The 12,186-nt window shown below is 46.0% G+C and overlaps 1 protein-coding gene across 9 annotated transcripts in view; it reads right to left on the bottom strand.

Annotated features, from left to right (window-relative positions):
* Window positions 1-12,186, bottom strand: part of ATP2B3 (ATPase plasma membrane Ca2+ transporting 3) — a 1,317,805-nt gene that overhangs the window by 793,276 nt on the left and 512,343 nt on the right. The window lies entirely within an intron of this gene.

Below are 12,186 nucleotides of genomic sequence, written 5' to 3'. Positions count from 1 at the left end.
TTGCAGAACCATTTAGGTCAGGTCAGGTCTAAAATGATATTGCAACATTTTATGCAGTTTAATTGAGTGACACCAAAGTTATAAGCCATCCATAAACTGCTTTTCACAGACCCTGTAATATAGAAATATGCATGGATCTCCCCGAACTTCATAGGACTGTCTCCGAACATCTGCGATGTTCGCGGACATCCGAGATGAAAAAACAGCCAATTTCTGGCTTTTTATGCCCAGATCCCATCCTCGTCACCCCTCACCTCCCCAGAGATTGTTTCATTAGTTTGACAAGTGCAATGTTGTGTTTTTACAATATGTTTTTACTGCAATGTCCGCGGACTACAGGCGGTGTTCGCAAATTGAACATGGCCTTGGTTTAAAATGTTTCAGCGCTCCTCTAATTTTTAATTGCTCAATCAGCGGGCACGTATGATATCCGCAAACATCACACTGCTCTCTGATTGGTCCAGAGGTGTCTGGGGACTCTGAATCAGGAAATTAATCCGTGGACCGCACCCCGATATAACTACATTATTGTTACCTACTTTTCGATGATTTAAAAAAAAAAACAACTGGACATATTTACACCAAAATTACAAAAGCATGCTTTCGGAACCAAGCTGCCCCTCCTTGCGCAGGTTTGGCGCAAATCCGTCCAGTGCTTTGGACTGTAGGCGCAAGCACATTTTTATTCCATTGTGTCTTTGAGGGTGTCAAACATTTTGGGACCCCCCCTATAACTTTGCTCCCCCTGGAAAAAACTACATCGAATCATTCTGTGGTGGCCATATACTTTCTTTTCAATGTTTGGTGAGGATTCGTTGAATGGTGCCAAAGTTATAAGCTTCCCAAAAAGTGCTCTTTCTATGAGTTGATCAATTTAACCATAACTACAGGACAGCTACCGCAGGCCCTGTGATAAATAAATGAATATATATTACCTACATCTCTTTGATGTGCCAACATGCTATGGAAGAGATGACGTTGGCATTGATTTACACTCTGGAGGGAAAGTATTACTCTCTAATTGGAATTCAATGTAGGGCAAAGTACTGTTTTTCACCCTAAACTACATCTCCGGCCAGTCAATCATGGCACACAAAAATCTCAGGTTTGTGAAAATACCAGCATTAGTGTGTGAGGTGCCGGCCATAAAAGGACAACACATCAGAAGTAGAACGAGAAGGGGATCATACCCCCAAAGCCCAATAAATGTACATTGTCTTTGAGGATGAACACAGTCCTCTTCATCTCCACGAGTAAGGCACTGTTCTGTATGATGTGTCTCTTTCATGTCTCTTCCCCTGTTATAAACAACTGCAGTACATTCTCTATTGACTTTACAGGAGTTTGATATGGGGGTAGAGTACTGGGTGTTGTAGTCTTTCTAGTTGCATTTATTTTCCATTGTCCTTGGAGGAGTTTGATATTGGCATTCAGTCATCTGTGTTGTGTTCTTCCCATCTGTGAGTGTTAATGACATTAACAGGCTGTAAGTTTGTTTTACTAAATGCCAACACCTCAACGGCCTCTGCCCGTGCTGGACGTTGTCTTGGAGGAGGCATTGCCACGGGACAACACCGTCGAGTGGGAGAAGGAGCAGGGACCAGAACACCCTTTTTATGTCCTCAGTAATGGAGTGGCAGGAGGTGCAACATGGAAAAGGTTATATAGTTTGCCATTGGATGGCACCATCAAAGTGGGAAAAGGAGTAGGGGTCAGAACATCCTGCATGCAATCGCTGTGAGGTAGCTGAGGGGCAAGAAGTGCAGGAGGAGGTAAAGGAGGTAGGAAGTAATTTGTATCAGGAGTGAGAACGTTTGGTTGCCAGCAAAGAGCCCTCGTGCACAGGTCTGACCCAGCTCCAGGCTACAGGATGCAATGGATCTCCAATCACCTGTATAGCCAGAAGTAACATTCCCCCTCCGAACCAACGGCAGGTGCCTGTTTGAAGAAACTACAAAAGGAACAGGAAGCTGACTGAAAAGGCCAACAACACAATGTACCATTAAGGAAGAACCCCAGGGTTAAGGACCCGCAAGTCTACCCCACCCTTCAATTCCTTCCAACCACCAGGCTTGGATATCACTACTACCATTCTTCAGAATGTCTGCTCCTCCACTCGTTAGCCTTTATCCCTGTGCCCCCAAATCCCAGGCACCTTTCCCAACTGAATTGACTGTTGAACCCCCATGAAATGTCTCCCCTTGGCAGCATCTCTTACAGCAGCTTCCTCCATACCATCTCTTCCCAGGCAACTAGGTATGGGCACTCCAGTAACCCTGATACTTCCTTGCCCCCACCTGTTCCAGTTGTTTCCAATGGTAGCACAGATCCCTAAGGCCCACTCCAAGGTTCCAAGGAAGAAGAGCTGAGGTGCTCCGTTGCCCAACTACCCACTGAGATCCATTAATATGAAGGATGACCAAGTCATTGTTAGCATATAGAAACACTCTTTGGGTGATATGGTTGGCATTCCATTCAAATATTTGGTCAGTTTTCGAACAGTCTCAGAAATTGTTAAAAAAAGTTGTTGCTATGTCGGGCATCCCTGCAAGTAATACTGAATGGCACATGGCATCAGCAGGCACCAGCATTCTGTAGCATAGACAGAATAGCAGTGCATATCTTGAAAAGGGCAAAACCTACTTGAGTGTTCTGTAGGGGGCCAATTCATAATGGAACTATGACATTCGACGGGGAGTTTGAAATGCTTTACACAGTGTACAATGGTTGAATTGCCTAGGCAGGCATCCCATCTCCAACTGGTACATTATCAGAGAGGCAAAAAAGATCAGACAAGACAGTACAGAATATTCTGATAGTGTATATATGCACCTTGTCACAGTGTGCACCTCACACCATTCTGAGTAATGATCACAGACCAAAAAATCAGATCAGGCACAGCCGTAAACTAAACACAAAACCATGGATGACACAGCACTTCCCACTACAGAAGTTCATATGCAATTGAGGATCACAAGCATGACACAATATTTGAAAGTCCTCAATGAGGTGTGATGAATCAAGGATGATTCCCCCAGACAACCTGGCCTGGGACTATTCTCATTTAGCCAGGGAAAGGCAGACACTTTCTGATCCCGACCCTGGGGGTGGTGTTCTGTGGGAGGATCACATGGGGGGAGGAAGTAGGTCAGGAGGAATGGGAAACCCCCTTTTTTCAACTTTCTGCAACACTCTAACCTTCTAATGGCCTATTGCAAAATAGAAGAAGTTAGACAAATTGAATTTTGCATTATGGACTCCAAGTCCCGTAATCCCCAAGGTACCTGGAAGAAGAAGAGGGCTGCAGAGGAACAAAGCTGCAAAGAGCAGCTCATTAGTGGAAATGACCTACACATAAGGGAGACTTGGAGGCTTAAAAGGCCCCTTAGGTGCAGGCCATGCGGAAGCAGAAGGAGTTGTTCACTCTCCATGTTGTAGGAGGAGCAGAAACTGGATGAGCGAGAAGACGCCGGGACCACTGTCGAGTGTCGAGCAGTAGTCGGCCCTGAGAGGGTCTGCACTTCCAGAAGCTGTTATTGCAGAGGTCACACAGAGGGAAGCGTCAGGGAAGGAAGCTTGCCCCCTGGAGACCTTGACTGCAGAGGCTGCGCAGCGGGAAGTGAAAATGTAAGAAGTTTCCCCTTGGCTGATTCCGATGGCAGGCGAGTACGGAGGCAATTTTGAATACCAAACTGGCATAAAACAGAGAAAGCATTATTTAATATCATCAGTGGACTGTAACTTTAAGCATGAGAGTTTATTTAAAACCCAGCAACAAGATGGGGCAATAATTTCTAAACAAAATGCAAACTACAATTAAACAAGTCAAAAGAAAGTGATTATAAGGCAATTCAAAACCAACAAACATTACCAAAGACAGAAGGGGGTAAATGAGGGTCTTAAAGTTTGTAAGGTGTATTGCCCGCATTTGAAGACGTGCATAACAAAAAGTGGTATAAACCCACATTGCCAAAGCCAAGGAAGAGGCAGAATAAGGCCATGGCATTGTCACTGTTTGGTTGATGAAGAAGTGAGGAAATCAAGGTGGCAAGAAGACTTCCCTTCTGGGAAAGGTTGTTCGGAAGGAGAGGTGCATAACCTGCAGAGGTGTTGGAAGTTACAAAAGTGTAATAAAGATAACCAATGTCAATCTTGTCTTCCCTGAAGAATTGCTTTAAACCTGGTGTTGTGAAGCAAGAGACATTGTGAAGTTGCTGTAAACTGAGCTTAATAGCAGAGACACTTGTTTGTCATTCACTGACCTGACATGGGAGTATAACAGGTTAAGGGTTGTGATAACATTCTATGATGCTCAGGCAGGGGAGCAAATCCGAACAGTGAAAATCGAAGTAGTAGGACTGGCATGGGAGTAAACCAGGTGTCATTGAAGTAGCAGGCCTGACATCGGAGGTATACCAGGTGTCATTGAGGTAGCAGGCCTGCCATGGAAGTAAACCAGGTGGAAGTTGATGAAGTGCTTGAAGTCGTGTTAAAGAATCTTCCTGACAAACCTTAATCGTTGAAGAAAGTCTTATATAAACTGCTGCAGAAGTATATAAGTGGTTCTAAACAAATATGCTGTGACAAAACAAACTTGACAAAGACAATCTATGCTGAAGATTCTTTGGTTCATGCGAAAAAGAGTGGTTGAGTTCTTCCTGTTACAAGTGGGAGCCAAAGAACTGTGTTGGAACTTTTTGTTATCAAGTTGGAACCACAAAGAACTGTGTTGGAAATTTTTGTTATCACGTCGGAACCACAAAGAACTGTGTTGGAACTTTTTGTTATCAAGTTGGAACCACAAAGAACTTTGTCAGAACTTTATTACAAGACAGAATTGCCTTACTATTTTTGGATCTGTTGAACAGAATCCTGCTTGAATCGCGGGTAGGTGAATTCACCCAGATTATAAGAAGAAACAGTTATCTTATTGTGAACTTAATTGCTATATGTGTTGCTTTTGAACTGCCATACTTAATCTTTTTTAGTTACTGTATGTATAAGTGTGAGGGACAGAAACCTTTTGCTAGAGTGTTTCCTTTAGATTGTTTTAGGCAGGGAAATCCTTGTCAGGGTAGGGATAGTGAGACGTTTATCCAACATTTTGAGTTAATAAAATGGCATCTTTTGAAAAACTTTCACAAAGTTGTCTGCCTCACATTTCTGACCCCTCACAGAGGTAGCATGCATTTATTTCTAATTTACACCTGTGCCTGAAGCACAGCAACACTATTAGAAAGTAGATTTAGGACCACATCGTGGACATGTTTATGGAGTGCTGTATGTGGGAGAGCCACCAAATGTGAATATAGTTACATTGTTTAAAGAAACCCTCACAGAATGAATTTGGTGAATAGGTTTTGAAACGGCAAACCATGTGTCTTTCCCCCAGTCCTCTTAGGACCTCTAACTGTCCCTCTCTCTCTCCACTATATCTTTACCTGCATATCTCACTACAATACTGTGCATTGTAAGGTGTTGGGGAGGTTTTACTGGATCCAGTTAATGCAATGTGTGTCCTGTCTTCACAGGTTACAATGCATAAAGAATAAATAAACTCTTCAAAACAGGTCCTCCAAACCCCCAATGGGGTAGGTCATTCTTTCATACAGTGGTGAATCGTCAAGGCATGGCGCCTAATAATCAGACCCAATTGGCATTGGCATCCCTGGTGCACAGAAATGGCTTCACGAAAACGTTGTGAATGAACTCCTTGAGAGAGGCCAGAGGGTACCAGTACCAGCCACTTTTCAGGAGGTTAAAACATGGTTCCATATAAGCGGGTCCCCCGTCTGTAGTGGAATAACGGGTGTAAGATATCTGTTTGAAACAAATGTACACATTTCAAACAGTCAGTTTGGTTGGACAATTGACCATGGGCTTGGATGTGGCTAGCAGCTTCTAATCACACCACACAAGCAATAGATGAAACTAGGCTTTCATTAGTGAGCCAGCTGCATTCTGATAAATATAGTCCTACATAAATCTACATTTACAAATCTAATGCCTCATAACAGAAATTTAGGAAATAAAAAATGACCAGACTATATAGGTCATTTTAGGCTACAACCGTACAAGTTTAAAAAATGCATTGAAGGAGAGATTCAAACCCAGAAACCAGGTTACTTCCATAGTGCCAATGCTGTGCTCATGAATACTGTATAAGCTTACATGATCTTAAGCACAGCATGGTACATTACCGTACCCCACGACACCCTCTCCACCATCTTGGAGCTGACAATGAGTGCCTACTCTCCAGCAGAGTAATTAATGCGAAAAGTTGGCTATGGTCAAAACCTTGTGCATGGGGACAACAGAGGCGTGCGTCTAGCGCCATGTTGTAGAGAGAGTGAAGAGGTGCAGTTATTTTTTCTTTAGGCCTATCAGCAATGGGTGAAAAAGGGATCCATGAATTGGACCCTGCTTACTAAGACATAGGTCCTCATTACGAGTCTGCCGGTAACCCGCCAGTGCTGATAAGTTCCCATTTCATGAAGTCCCGTGGGACTCCATGGCATGGGCTAGCCCCTATCACCGGCACCGGTAGAAGCAGTGCCGGTGATAGAGGCAATTCTTTGCCGCTCAGGGACAGAACTCCTGGCAGGCCAGGCCTGTCCGTAGTTCACTGCCCCACCAGCAAAGTCAGAGTTAGCCGATCTGTCATTTTTTCCAGACTGTCTTACTCCTAATGAGGGCCATAGTCTCCTATCATGACAAAGGGCGCATTGCGTATTAGCTGAAAATACAAATATTGATGACCAGTACTGTAAGAAACTGACACTTACCTAAAACTGAGGGTGGAAAATGACAAAAACTCCACTTTCAGATCAACAGCACACTAGAACCCTACTGGTTAACTGTAGCCCTAAAACTCAATAACAGGACTCCTAAAAAATCAGAATCACCTCTCTCTTCTGTGAGTCAAATGTTATGCATACTTTCACTTTTATGCTACACATGGGTCCCCCACATGCAACAACCTCCCCACTTTCACCCTTGATTCCCAGTAAAAAAATGACATGCCACAGCAAAGAAATATGAAGACTGGCCCCACCAATGTAGGGTCAGCAATGCCATAATACTGCATTTACCCTTGATGCCCAGTAAAAAATGTAATTTCAAAGTAAATAATTGTGTTCCAACTAGACACACTAATGGGGTCCAGGAACATGTAGGAGTACTCACCATGCTGCCTTCATCCTTGATGTCCAGTACAAATGTCATTCCACAATAAATAAATGCGCCCAGACTGGCTCTACCAATGAGGGGCAATTCCACGTTGGAATACTCATTATGCTGCATTCACCCTTGATTACCATGTCACAGTAAAGAAATAATCTGTCCAGACTGGATCTACCAATGTGGTCCAGTACCCCGTAGGAGTATTCATCATGCTGCCTTCATCGTTGATGACCAGTAAAAATGCCAGATCAGAGTAAAGAAATATGTCCAGACTGGACCCACCAATGTGAGCCAGTACTATGTAGGAACACTTGTTATGCTGCCTTCATCCTTGATGCCCAGTATAACATGTCATGCCACAGCAAATAAGTATTTGTATACCTACCCTACCAATGTGGGCCAGTTCCATGTCGGAACACTCATCATGCTGTCTCACCCTTGATGTCCAATATAAAACTCCATGCCAGAGTAAAGAAATATATCCAGAATGGACCCACCAATTTGTCCAGTACCACCTAGGAACACTCATCATGCTGTCTTCACCCTCAATGCCTAATAAAAAATGCATGCCACAATAAAGAAATATGTCCAGACTGGACCCACCAACGAGGGTGAGTACCACGTAGGAACCCTCATGGTGCTGCTCTCACCCTTGGTGCCAGTACAAAAAGCAATGGCACAGTAAAGAAATATGTCTAGACTCGACCCACAAATGTGGGCCAGTACCACGTAGGAATCCTCTTCAAGCGGCTTTCACCCTTGATGTCCAGTAAAAAATGCCAGGCTACAGCATGGACATTTGTGTATACTGGCCCGACCAGTGTGGGCCAGTTCCACATAGGAACATCATTCATGCTGCCTTTGCCCTTGATACCCAGTAGAAAATGCCATGCACAATATTATTTAAAATTGGTGCAACTCTTGACTTCTCTACCTATTTGGTCCAGATTCTCTTGGTGGATTAAAAATGGCCCTCATGTAGAGTTAGCCCAACATATTCCACTTTATTGCCCTGGTGACTTGAAAATGATGCCAGTTCCTGTGACTTATTAATGTTAGCTGCATAAGCCGGCTTCAGCCAATTTCATGAGTGCGTCAACACATTTCATACATTGAGGTTCGGTCCGACCGAAGTAGAACAATATCATCTGCTTAGAGAGCTAGTCCAATCTCCTCGCGATTGTCCTTTAGCACAAGGTTTAACATTATATTTCTTCACAACGTTTGAGCGAAGTATTAATATCCAAAAGTATTGGAGAGAGCAGCCTTGCCTGTCCCCACGCTTGATACTAAATCTTTGCTGCCCTGTTATCTGACTAATGACCAGTCACAGTAGCATACTTGAATGTTTAAATAATGAAGAGAGATGTCATTTCCATCCTTGGCATTGCAGGACAGAGACCCCCTGTCCCCACCTCTCACCTGATCATCTGCTTTGTCAGCATCCTAAAAAGTGCATGCGAGCTGGAGATCCCTCCCACCCCCCGGACTGCGACCTCAAACACCACTTGTACCGAGTTAGTAGGGTTTGTTGTGCTCCTGTTGTGTATATAATCATTTACGGAGTTCGGGCAGAGTTCCAGTCTGCTCCAGTCTCTATCGAGTGAGGACGTGCTTTCTACGCTCTTCTGCTGACGCCGCTGTGTCTTTAAGGATTTTTCCCAGCAGCACCTTTAAAAACTTGCCTTGCGCGCGGAGCGCGCGCGGAGTTCGGGCAGAGTTCCAGTCTGCTCCAGTCCGCGCCAGGACAAGGCTCCAGAGTTCCAGAGCCCGATCTAGGAGTCTCAAGGTAACTCCTGCTACTAATCTGTTCCCGAAGTTTACAAACTACCAACCGCCCTCTTCCTTCACCTTTCCTTTTCCCCACCTTTTCCCCACCGGTCTCCTACTTCCCTACTCCCTTACTCCTACCCCCCTACCCTCCTACTGTTTCCTTCCTCTTTGCTTCTTTAACTTCTACGCACCAAACACTCCCACCCTTCACTCCTTCACTCCTTCACCTCCCCTCCTACCCTCATTGTGATCCGCCCCCCCCCCTTCTTCCCATTTCCCATTTCCCCTCACCATGGAGGAAGATCTAGACCAGCGCAGACTTAGAAGCAAAGTGCGTAAGAACTTATGCGCACCACCGGCCGCCCCGGCCTCAGCTCATTCACAGCAGTCGAGGTCCCTGGCGACGACCGCTCCGCTGCTGTCCCCTGCCTTGACTCCTCGTGAAGATTCCCTTCTCCCCTTGTTGAGCCAATCTGAAGGAACTGCTACAACTTCTGGGCTACAGCCACCGGCCCCCACTAGGCCCGACCCTCGGATCGTCCATAGGCACCCTACAGTGCACAAAGGCGGACAAGCCAACGCTACAGCAACGGCCAGCTATACGACTCCAGCCTCTGAAGCGACCTGACCTCGTACCGCCTCGGCGAGTGACTCGTTCTGTGCAGGGACCGGAGGGTCCCTGTCAGTGGGTCTGAGGGAGCTCGCGCTAGCTAGCTCATCTGACACAGTCTGGCCGGATTTTGCTGTATCAGACGGCATGGCGGAGCTGAACAACATGGCGGCGCCATTAGACACCTCACTCAACTTGACTCCGACCAACAAGCCGTCACCTGTGCCTGACCTTCGCTCCGAGCCTCAACCACGCACATCCAATATATCCATTGAGGCGATGATCCATACAACCATGGCCGATCCCAGGAACTTACCGGATAAGGCGGAAAAAAAGCACTCAGCCTCCGCACAGGACCCAATGGCGCTCAGAAAGGCGCCGGCCCTGATCCCAGCCAACCCCGCACAAGCAGCCGATATTGAGCTCAGCACTTTACAAGACAACACATTCATGGCTGAGTTTCCTTTTCTTATCCCTTCTCCAGATCGACAACTCCAGCCGCAAAAGAAATCTAAAGACACATTAACGAACTCTCTCTCAGAGCTAATAACTGACACAGACTCAGACGAGGACCTCATCTCCTCGAACACTGCTTCGCATAAAAAACTGCTCCCCCAACCTAAAAAAAGACCACCCTACAAAAATCAAGCCAACACAAGAACGAAACCTGTGCCAGTGACACAATTGCCCAATAAACCGGTGGCACCAACAAAAAAAACAAAAAAACATCAAGCCCTGATGTCTGTATCAACAAAATCGACCAGGCACCCAACAAGTGAGGCACGACCACAGCCCCGGAAAAAGAGAGGTGAACCCAAACTTTCTTTACCTACGCCTCTCCTATCATCTGCTCTGTTAAATTTCTTCAAGAACCAAGGGAAAAGAAAATTATCCACCGACTCTGAGCTGTCAGACGCGGAAATTTTAGAAGCATTTGACGAAGCAGCACCTGCCCTAAAAACCAGAAAAACTGTGGCTACTGAACGCCCCCAGCCACCTATTTGCTCTACAGACCCGAGCCAAACCTTAACTTCCAAAAGCAACTTACAAGATCTTCCGATACCACCCACGCTGTCCCCCGAGCGGTCTCATTCTGTTCCACTTATCGTCGCTCCAGACAACCAAACTGAGAAGTTCCCCTTTAGAAACTCGGAACCCAGTTCACTTCCTTACCCAACACCTAAAGATTGCCCGGCAAACCAGGGTCTCTTGGGCATTCTAGACCTATTACAGCCCAAGTCCGATTCTTCCCACAAAGTAAAGTCTGCGCAATCGGAGACTAACTCGCACCCACCCATTTTCCCCCCCCTGGCGCTGCTGGCAGATCCCCCACCCAGTATTATTATACAAGATGACAGCGACCAACACCAGAGCTCCGTCACAGAGAGATACTCAAGTGATGTCGAACTCGAAGGAAGATCAGTAAGGCGCAGGCATTCCTTGGCGAATCTGGCATCTTTAGGACCCAGAGACTTCCCAAGAAATAAAAGACCAGTCTTGGACCCTGCCTCCACACCTCAAAAAGACACATCGGGCAACAGAAAAGATTTAACGACAATCATGTCGGCTATAACCATCGCAATGGCCCCCTTCTGCAAACTATATGAATCACTAGGAGATGCATCAAGAGACAATACGGCCATTTTAGCTTCTATCCAGTCTAAACTCACTTTTCTCGAAGGCTACATCACTGCTATCGACTTGAAACATGACATATTTCACTCTTCAAAAGATCCAGCACCGTTGAGCCCGCTGCAACCACACTCACCAGCAATAAGGGCGACGATCCCCCCTCAAAAGACTTGGGCTGATAGCTCCACACAGACGCCCCTAACTAACCCCTACATTGACCTTGCTCCAATATTTTCGAGCAAACCAAAGCTCACGTCAGTGGCCTCAACGTCCACTTCCAGTTCTCACCCCGCATCCGCTCAAAACCCGGATCGGACTCAACGGAGACTTCCAGGTAAAAAGACATTAAAACTAGTGCCAAGCGATCGCCACTCCTCGCCGCCGACCCATCCCTCCAACCACCTGTCAGTAGGCGGCTCAACAACCTCCAGCCACTCTATCTCAAAGGATACTCTGGTTCTGACCAGGCCACGGCCTCAAATCATAACACCCCTGGTTCAGTCTCCGAAAATCCCTGAAGACTCCTTTGATTTGAGCCTTCTATCTCCAACCCCAGTCCAAGAAGTGGACGATTTGCCCACGATACTCTCATCCACCCAAGACGCTGGACAAACCTCTCCTCGGTCGCCGACCGTACAGGTCCTCTCTGTCGTCCAATCCACTTCAACAGGAGAGTCGACTGGGAGGAACCTCGAGTCCCACCATCTGCCCACAACTGTGGCAACTGCTCTGACCAAATTGAACACTAACCACGTTCAAAATAGCGTGGAAGATAACACAAGGCCGTCAAAGTTATCTACTTCCCTCAAACCTACGGAATTGAACACGGCCAATGTTAAGACGACCAGCACCATAACCCTATTCAAAATGGAGCAGATCTCAAGCAAAGACAAACACATAATTCTCAATAGAAGAACTGTGTTAAAGATATCATCGTCAGTATCCGCCTTAAAACACTTGAAATCGGATCACTTCCAGCGGGTCGAACC

Source organism: Ambystoma mexicanum, chromosome 2p (assembly GCF_040938575.1).
Source record: "Ambystoma mexicanum isolate Mex_15411 chromosome 2p, UKY_AmexF1_1, whole genome shotgun sequence".
Classification (NCBI taxonomy): domain Eukaryota; kingdom Metazoa; phylum Chordata; class Amphibia; order Caudata; family Ambystomatidae; genus Ambystoma; species Ambystoma mexicanum.
This window is presented reverse-complemented; position numbering and strand designations above follow the sequence as displayed.